This window comes from Cavia porcellus, unplaced genomic scaffold (genome assembly GCF_034190915.1).
Source record: "Cavia porcellus strain 051 isolate PalLab524CR breed Dunkin Hartley unplaced genomic scaffold, mCavPor4.1 scaffold_9, whole genome shotgun sequence".
Classification (NCBI taxonomy): domain Eukaryota; kingdom Metazoa; phylum Chordata; class Mammalia; order Rodentia; family Caviidae; genus Cavia; species Cavia porcellus.
Genome location: NW_026947492.1, coordinates 6,067,189 through 6,075,205, shown reverse-complemented (window position 1 = coordinate 6,075,205; position 8,017 = coordinate 6,067,189). Strand labels below are relative to the sequence as shown.

General features: G+C 49.3%; 1 pseudogene; it reads left to right on the top strand.

Annotated features, from left to right (window-relative positions):
• Positions 1–269: 269 nt before the first annotated feature.
• On the top strand, positions 270–5,845 carry LOC134477609 (E3 ubiquitin-protein ligase makorin-1-like; annotated as a pseudogene).
• The last annotated feature ends 2,172 nt before the right edge of the window (positions 5,846–8,017 follow it).

The following is an 8,017-nucleotide window of genomic DNA, read 5'->3' as shown; positions in this document are numbered from 1 at the left end:
ACAGAAGTGTAGAGCTGGACGTTACTAGTTTAGACCAGCCAGTCTGCTCCAGTAACGCATTGCTCTGATCAAACTGCCCAGCTGTCTAGCTTGGGCTCAGACTTGCGGTCCTGCTGCCCCGCCTCCTCACTGCTAGCATTACTGGCGTGCACCACCACGCCCAGTTACCCTCCACTATTTAAGAGGCAGCGTGGGAGACCTGAGGAGCAAGAGGCTGTGGACTGCAGGTAAGGGATCAGCTCCTAACTCAGAGGGACTTCTTCCTTCGAGCTCTGCAGACCGGGATTCTGATAGGGAAGCAGGCAAGTGGTTAAAGAGGCAAAAAACAAGTTGCTCCAGAACAACCTGGAAAGAAGCAAAGAACAGATATTTCATGCATGGAGTTTGCAAGGAAGGAGATAACTTGCTACTCATGTGACCTCTCCGACCGTCCCTACAGTGTAGTGTGCAAGTACTTCCGGCGAGGGTACTGTGTTTATGGAGGTGGCTGCAGATACGAGCTCAGCAATCACTGAGACAAGAGGGAGCAGGTGCTAATATGCACTGCAGAACCATCCCTTATGATGCCTCCAATCTCTCCTCCAGCAGGGTCCACTCCAGGAGATTAACCATCGGGCATGAGTCTAGCTAGAGCTGTGACCCTACTGCGGCTGCGCAGGCCCTGGCTGCCCAGAGTCCCAGGCAGGGCTCGGAGGCCAAGGCAGAGTCGGAGCAGCAGCAGGCCCCGCTGCCTGGAGGCCACTGTGGGACGGTGTCTCTGTGCAGGGAACTGTGTGTACCTGCATGGTCACACCTGCGACATGTCCTGCATCCGATGGATACAGCCCAGAGGTCCCAGCACATAAAGTCTTGCATCGGGGCCCATGAGAAGGACACGGAGCTGCCCTTCGGAGTGCAGCCAAATAAGGACATCTGCGGGGAATTGATGAAAGCCAACCCCGGCCCCACGTCACATCCTCTTCAGCTGCAACCCCACCCACTGTCTCAAGTGAATTCAAGGTGGAGGAGGGGCAAGGAATTGGAGAGCAAGGTCAGGAAGTCCAATCACGTGAAACTTTGTGATTCCAAGCGAGTACTAGGTGGAGGAGAAAGAGGAGAAGCAGAAACTCAGACAGACAAAGAAGCAATGAGCAACAAGCACAGATATTTTGGGGAAGGCCGTGGGAGCTGCCCATTTGGAGAGCACTGATTTTACAAGTGTGCTTCCCTGATGGCTCTAGGGCCACAGAGCTAGGAAGTGGGAACATCAGGCAGATCCTGGGCCCTAAAGAGGAACCACTTCCGGGAGCTCATCCAGGAAAGAGAGAACTGCAGCTCCTTTTGCAACGCCTGAGAAGACAAGGTTGTCACCTGTGAGCTAGGCAAGATGTTGTGCATGCTTTTGGCTTCAGCTGGGGACCACAAGCTGACTGAGAACAAGTGACACTCGTTGTACGATGAGCTGGAAGACTTCTGTGCCTTGGACCTGTGGCAGCTTTGGGTGGCTCAGGAGTGGTCTGCCAAGTCTCCTGTGCTGTGTGGCAGTGTGCTGCTCTCCCAGGCAGGGCTCTCAATGCCAGGTGTGGGGACCAATTACCGGGGCCAGTTCCCTACCTGACTTTCCCTGAGAGTGTGTTGTTTTCTCTGTTTTAAACATAAATCTTCAGGGCTGGGGATTAAGCTCAGAGGTGTAAGCACTTGCCTGGCAAGCGCGAGGTCGTGAGTTCGATCCCTGGTACCAAAAAAGGAAAAATCTTCAAGTTAAAAAAAAATAACGATGCATCGCCCTGCCCATCTTGTATGTGAGGTAACTTCTTGGTGGTGGCCAAGAAAGTGGGAAGAGCCAGGTCCAGCGAGGTGTTAATGAACACTAGCTCGGTGCCCAGCTGTGCTGAGCTCTGAGGGATCTGAAGTTAGGGAAGCTGACTGTCTTACTGGAGTGATTTGCAATAAATTATTAGTGGCCAGCCAGGTGTGAAGCTGCATGGGGAGGCAGTAATTGCTAAGGGAGCTCCAACGGCCTATCATGAATAAATCAGGACATCTGTGTGTGTGAGGAATCTGTACCCTCTTCCCCAAGGATTCAGCACCCCGCCTGCCCGGGCAGATCTTTGGAGCCTTCCAAGACTTCCCAGGAGGTGGCTCCTGGCTACCGTCCGCAGACAGGAGCCTATCTTTCTACTCCTCTATACTTGTGGGGTCTCAAGGATGTCATAGAGGTTAGGCTCTTTCTTCTTGTGACACCTTCTACAGATGCTGCTTTTCCTAGAAGTGTTGCTAGGATAAGAGGACAGCCTTGCCATTGCCTGGAGACAATTCGCAGGCTCTGTCTTGCATTTGCTTTTTGGAGGTACTGGGCTCACCCAAAATAGCACAGAATAGCCACAAGTGCTAAAAGTGGACACAACAGCTGTCAGAGGTGTTTCCAAGCGTCCTTTTGTTGTTTGTGTTTCTCTTCTTCCTTCTCTTAGCCATGTGCTTACTTACCTCCCTCCTGTGGTTTCCTAGCTGCTCAAAGGGAAGTTCACTTCACTTTCTTTTCCTCCAAACCTTCCTTAGCATTCCAGATCTGGTCATTTCTATGTTCCTATCGAACATGCAAACTCTCAAGTCTCTGGTTTCTACTAAATAGACTCAGTTTGTCTTAAATCCTCCCCGCTCCAAGAAGATTCCTAGGGAAGTAAGGAGTGGTGATTTCCCACTCCAGAGGACTGAGGCTGATCTTACTCTAAAGCTGGAAAATGGAGAAGTAGGGCAGGATTTCCCCAGGATGGGAACTCTGTGGAGGACTTTCACCCGGAGTGAGTGTTGGAGTGCACCAAGCTGGGAAACAGGCCAGGTGGAGAAAAGTCAGTCCACCAATGTGTCTCTCCCAGTATAGCACAGAGACTCCAGCAAGACAGGGCTGTCCAGGGCTGGGCTTATTTTCTGAACTTTCTCCTTTCCAGAGAACATTTGGCCTTGAATCTGCTGCTAGGAAACATGGCTCCTGCAGTAAAGTCACTTCTGGGTCTCTAACCACATGAGAATATGCCTTTGTGAGCTAGTGATTCAGCCTCCCTAGATTCTGGTCTCTTACCCATCAGATTATGAGTCTGAGGAAAGTGATCGCCATGGGATCAGCTTTCTCCCCTCATCTTCACATCATCCTTCTTTGCCTCTTGAGATGTCCGCCCACAACTTCCAGCATGGAAAGCCTTTGAGATGAGCCTATTCCAGGCCAGATCTAAAGAAACCCCTTGTTCATGGCTTCACAGCATCCCAAGCCTGCTCTCCCTGTAAGTTTGCCCTCTAAATCCCTGGGAAGAATAAGTACCAGGCAAAAGATTTGAAAGACATCTTTTCCTGTCGTTTTCTGCCCAGCTTTGGAATGCTGTATAAAGGTTCAAACACAGATTAAGGCCCTCGAGCTGCCTGGAAGTTGGCTCAGGTGTTCCCCAGCTCAGTTCCTGTGTGGGGCTTTAGATGGGCTCTAGTTCTCCAAAGGAATTGCCTCCCTGCTACAAAGACCACAAGCATTTTCTTCTTCCGTTTCTCTTAGTAGCCCTCAGGTTGGCCAGGAGGACCACCTCTACCCTCCAGCTTCCCCCATGCATGAGGTAGAGTTACTGAAGAGAGATTTGAGCTAGAAAAGCCTGTAGCAGATAGCTGGGGTCCAAGTCCCTCTGGGACCTAGCCATGTGTCAGGCTCAAGTAAGGAGGCTCTTTTTTCACAGAGGGACTTGTTCTCTGAGTCTGCACAAGGCCCTCCTAATCCTAGGACCAAAAGGTGCATATCCTGGGAGCCCTTCGTTCCTGGACAGAGACAATGGGTCATGCTAAGCCTATTGCCTTTCTTCTGTGTGAAAGCAGTTCTACAAAATGCAGTGCCTTTCTCAATCCTCTTCTGTCTTAGCAAGCATCGTGTTTAGCCCTTGCTGGTGCCCAGAGGTGTTAGGAGGAAGGCTCCAGGTGAGCCGGAGGTCTGGGCTGTTTTGCAAAAGCAGTGGCATCAGGGGGTGCTGCCATGGCTCGGAGGCCTTCACAGAGGCCCTCCTTCAGCAGAGCCTTCCACTAGCCCGGCTGCCTCTTCTTTGTAGCCAGCAGCCAGGCCTCTCCTGGGCCCCGAAGCTCCCTGGCAATTGAAAGACAGCTAGGATGGTGAGGCAGAGATAACAGCACTCCAGTAAACTATGAATAGCAATTTTCCAGTTTCCCTGGGACTCACTGGTTGCTGGCCCCCAGAACTTTGGGGATCAGCATGTCACAGCTGCTGGCTGAGAGTGGTTGATCCTACTCCAGAAGAAGAGTAGGAAGGCGTTTACCACCCTCATGGATTCTGATGGACTTTTCTCCTTGCTTCTGCCTTCCAGAGGTAATCAGAGAGGAGCAAAGCTGAGAGCGCCAGACTGCCAGAGCCCACAGGGATTTTGTTGGGTTTGTTTTTCCTCAGCACTGTCTGAAGAAGTGAGGGCATGAATAAAAGAATCAGTGAAGATTTACTGTTCTGACATCTTGGCAGTGAGCCCTGTATTTGTACAGTGGAGCCATCTAGAGCAGGTGAGGGATGCTGGCACTCAGAAGAGAGTCAGATCTGTGCAGGATCTTTGCAGGGCTTCTCGGGTGGACTTAAGGTGAGGCTGAGAGGGGGGGATTCAGGCCAAGTTAACAACCATCAGCCAGAGTGTTGCCTCCACCCTCCTGGAAGAGTCAGGGGGCTTGGGGCTAGCAGAACTAGCAGGCAACAGGGGTCTGAGGGTGCCAGTGAGGATCCACTGTTTACCCCTATGGTCTTCATAATAGGCAAATCCTGGAGTGTCTTTTCTGTTGGCCTAGGATGGATAGATGTAGCTGGGCCTGGGGTTTAGAGCCTTAGCACTGAACTGATTGTGAGCAGAGTCCAATGGCATCTTTTCCTCCATATTCAACACTTTAGAAGCCACGCTTTAGAGACATCACACTTCTCCTGAGGCCACCAAAAGAAGGGTGTACAAAGACAATCTCAATGGATCAAACTAGTGGTGGGAGGTCACAGAAGAGCAGAAATTGTAAAGGGTGGTGGGTGGAGGCCATGAGGTGGTTCTGTGTGTGTGTGTGTGTGTGTGTGATGCTTGAAAGGTCTGAAGAAAGAGAGAGGAGGGGAGAAAATTGAGGTAAATTGTACAGAAGCTGTCATGTGGGTCAGTGTCTATGTCCAGGGCCACCACCGCTATTAGCCAGCACTTACATAGACAGTGTGAAGGAAGTTCCTATGCAGAGCACTGTCTTCAGCTTTTAGGGATGACCTGTGCCTCCAGCCATATACACACTCTCACACAAAGCCTCAACACTTTATCTGGCAGGCGTGATCAAAACTTAGAAGAAAGAATTAATCACATGGCCATATACAGGAATGCGTTTGTATGTAGGGGAGTCCTTTCTTCACAGAGGCTTCTGATTTTTTAAGTTAGCTTCTTTTAAGATGTGTAACAATGGGGGTCAGGAGTAGGAGTGTGGGTGAAAGGCCACAGACAACACGGGTAAACAGCAAGAATTAATCTATCAAGCTAGCACGTTTTAAAGTTTAAAATGTTCTGTCCTCTTGCCACAACAAATATACCCTTGGGAGGGTGCGGAAAGTGTGAGAGCTACACTTACTTGTAAACAGCAGTGTGAGTGGCTTGGGGGCGACCTACAGTGCTAGTAAAGTGCACTCTGGGTGTGGCTGGGTAGGTTAGTAAGGTATGATTTTGGGCACTCTATCTGAAATCTGGTTTTTCTTGTCTGGCATTGTTCTACTTGGCTTCCCAGCTCCACAGATTAAGCAACTTTCCTCTGTTAAAGCCCCTCCACCATGATGCTCTTGCTTTGGAGCTCGCTGACCATTGACTGAATCTCTCAAAACTGTGAGCCAAATTAAACCTCTTATCTTTTAAATTGTCAGTGTCACATATTGTGTTCAAGAGAGGAAAAACTGACTAATACAAAAAGCTGAATTCAGATGTCCAGTTCCTAATTGCTTGGATTTCTGTCCAGGAGCATGGTGTGCGGTGAGTGACTCCTGGCCATCTTTTCCTCCCAGCAGTGCTCCAGCCCTTCCTGTCCCCCAGAAGTGCTCCGGCCCTTCCTGTACCCCGGCAGTGCTCCAGCCCTTCCTACAGAGGGCCTTCTGCACAGAGTGTGGCTATTCCATCCTGCTTAGTGCTGTTCCTACTGGGTGGGTCTGCCCTCAGGGGAAGAGGCCCGGGGAGCCTCCAGAAGCAAAGCTTCAGGCCCATTCACACTATGCAATCTAGAAGGGGACCCTGGGTTCTGGGCAGACTCCTGGCCTCAGCCCTATGAACTTCTTCCCTTAGGGACAGCCTAAGCTAAAGGGTTAGCTCTACGGGTTCGGAACAAGGGTGAGGGGAGTGAAGCAGTCAGGTGTAAGGCTGAAGGGGGTGTTGCTGTCAGGGTGACAAAAGGGCAGGTCTCAGTGAGGCCAGATGGGCCCCTGAGCAACGAGGGGTGCTCCTCTGCTCTGGTTAATATGAGGGTTGGTATTTATTCATGCCTCTTGAGCAAGACAGAGCATTAAGATGATGGAAGTAAAAAAGGCTACCTATGACCACATAAGGCTTTAAAAAACATCTAGACACAAACCACAATCCCATTTCCTGTGAGTTCATCCTCTAAAGTACCATCACTCTCCCCTACCCCCATCACATTTCAAAGAGCCCCATCTCTGCATTAGCTCAGGTCCCAAAGTGGTCCCTGGGCTCATTTTCAGTGGAAAAAACCTAGACTGATTCATTATGATCCAGACCTCCAGAATTTAAATGAAACACAGCCTACGAAAAAGTCTGGCATGCAAATAGATTGCATTTCAGAATGCTCACAGAGCAGACTTCAATAGAAACCAAGGTAAGTCAAAGCTAATTAGGAAAAATGGATGTGTAGGGTCAAGGAGTGGCTGTGGGAGGTGAGCTGCGATCTAACCACATGCATTTTGAAGAGATCTGAAGCAGACTAAATTGCCCCAGGGGATGTCATGAAGCAGGGGGTAAATACTCGAGAGCAAGCTAAGGACACAGGCTGGACATGCGGTGTGAGCCTCTGGTATTTGTTGCTCATGAGTGGGGGTATTTGGGAGGGGCTGGGCAGACCTGCCTTCCAATCTGGACCCTTGTCTTTTTTTTGGCTGAGAAAGAATAGCTAACACTCACAGTTAAAGGAGGAAAAGGTTTATTTAGCTCATACTTTGTAGAGGTTTTATTGTATAATCAGGCAGGGTGGCCTGGCAGACAGACATTGCAGACGAGAAGCAGTTGTGGTGGGCAGAAGGTCTCAAAGTAAGTAAGAAACAAGACCAGCCTCTTTTTGTCTCTTGTATTATATCTAGACTACCAGGATTAAGGGGTATCAAACCAATTAGAGGACTAATTTAGTAATCACCCACCCTTAATTTTAGCACCATTAATCTTAGCATTGCAACATTAATGAAGCACACACTTTAGATTTAGCCAGCTCTGACAAAAAGCCTCACCTGTGCCTGCCTGAGGCTTTATAAGGACAGCTAGACACAAACCATAACATTCTGTCCCTGGTTCCTCAAAGACTCATGCACGTGCTTTTATGAAAAATGCATTCAGTCTATGTCTAAGAGTTTCCGAAGTCTTAACAGCTTAGCATTGCTGAAAAGTATACATCTCAAATCTCTTCTGGGATTTACCACAAACTCTTGACTGCAAGCTCCTGCCCAACTGAAAAGCAAGTTAAACACTTTTAACATTTAATAGCCCAAGACAGACATGACCACTTGAAAAAGCATAAATGGGGCTACAAAGGAATGAGACTAAGCAAGTCTAAAATCTATCAGGGCAAACATGAAGTCTTACATTTTAATGTCTACTATCTGAGAAAAATCTTAGCAAGATGCGAAATCTAAAGGCCACGCCTGTGGGACTGTCAGTGGTTGTAGCCTTTACAGCTTTTCTCTCGGGCTGGTCCTGCTCACTCCTTGTAGCTTTGCTCTGATGATCTACACACTTGGCTTTTAGAAACCTTTTGGGGCCTCTTCTGCACCTTGGCATTACAGAGG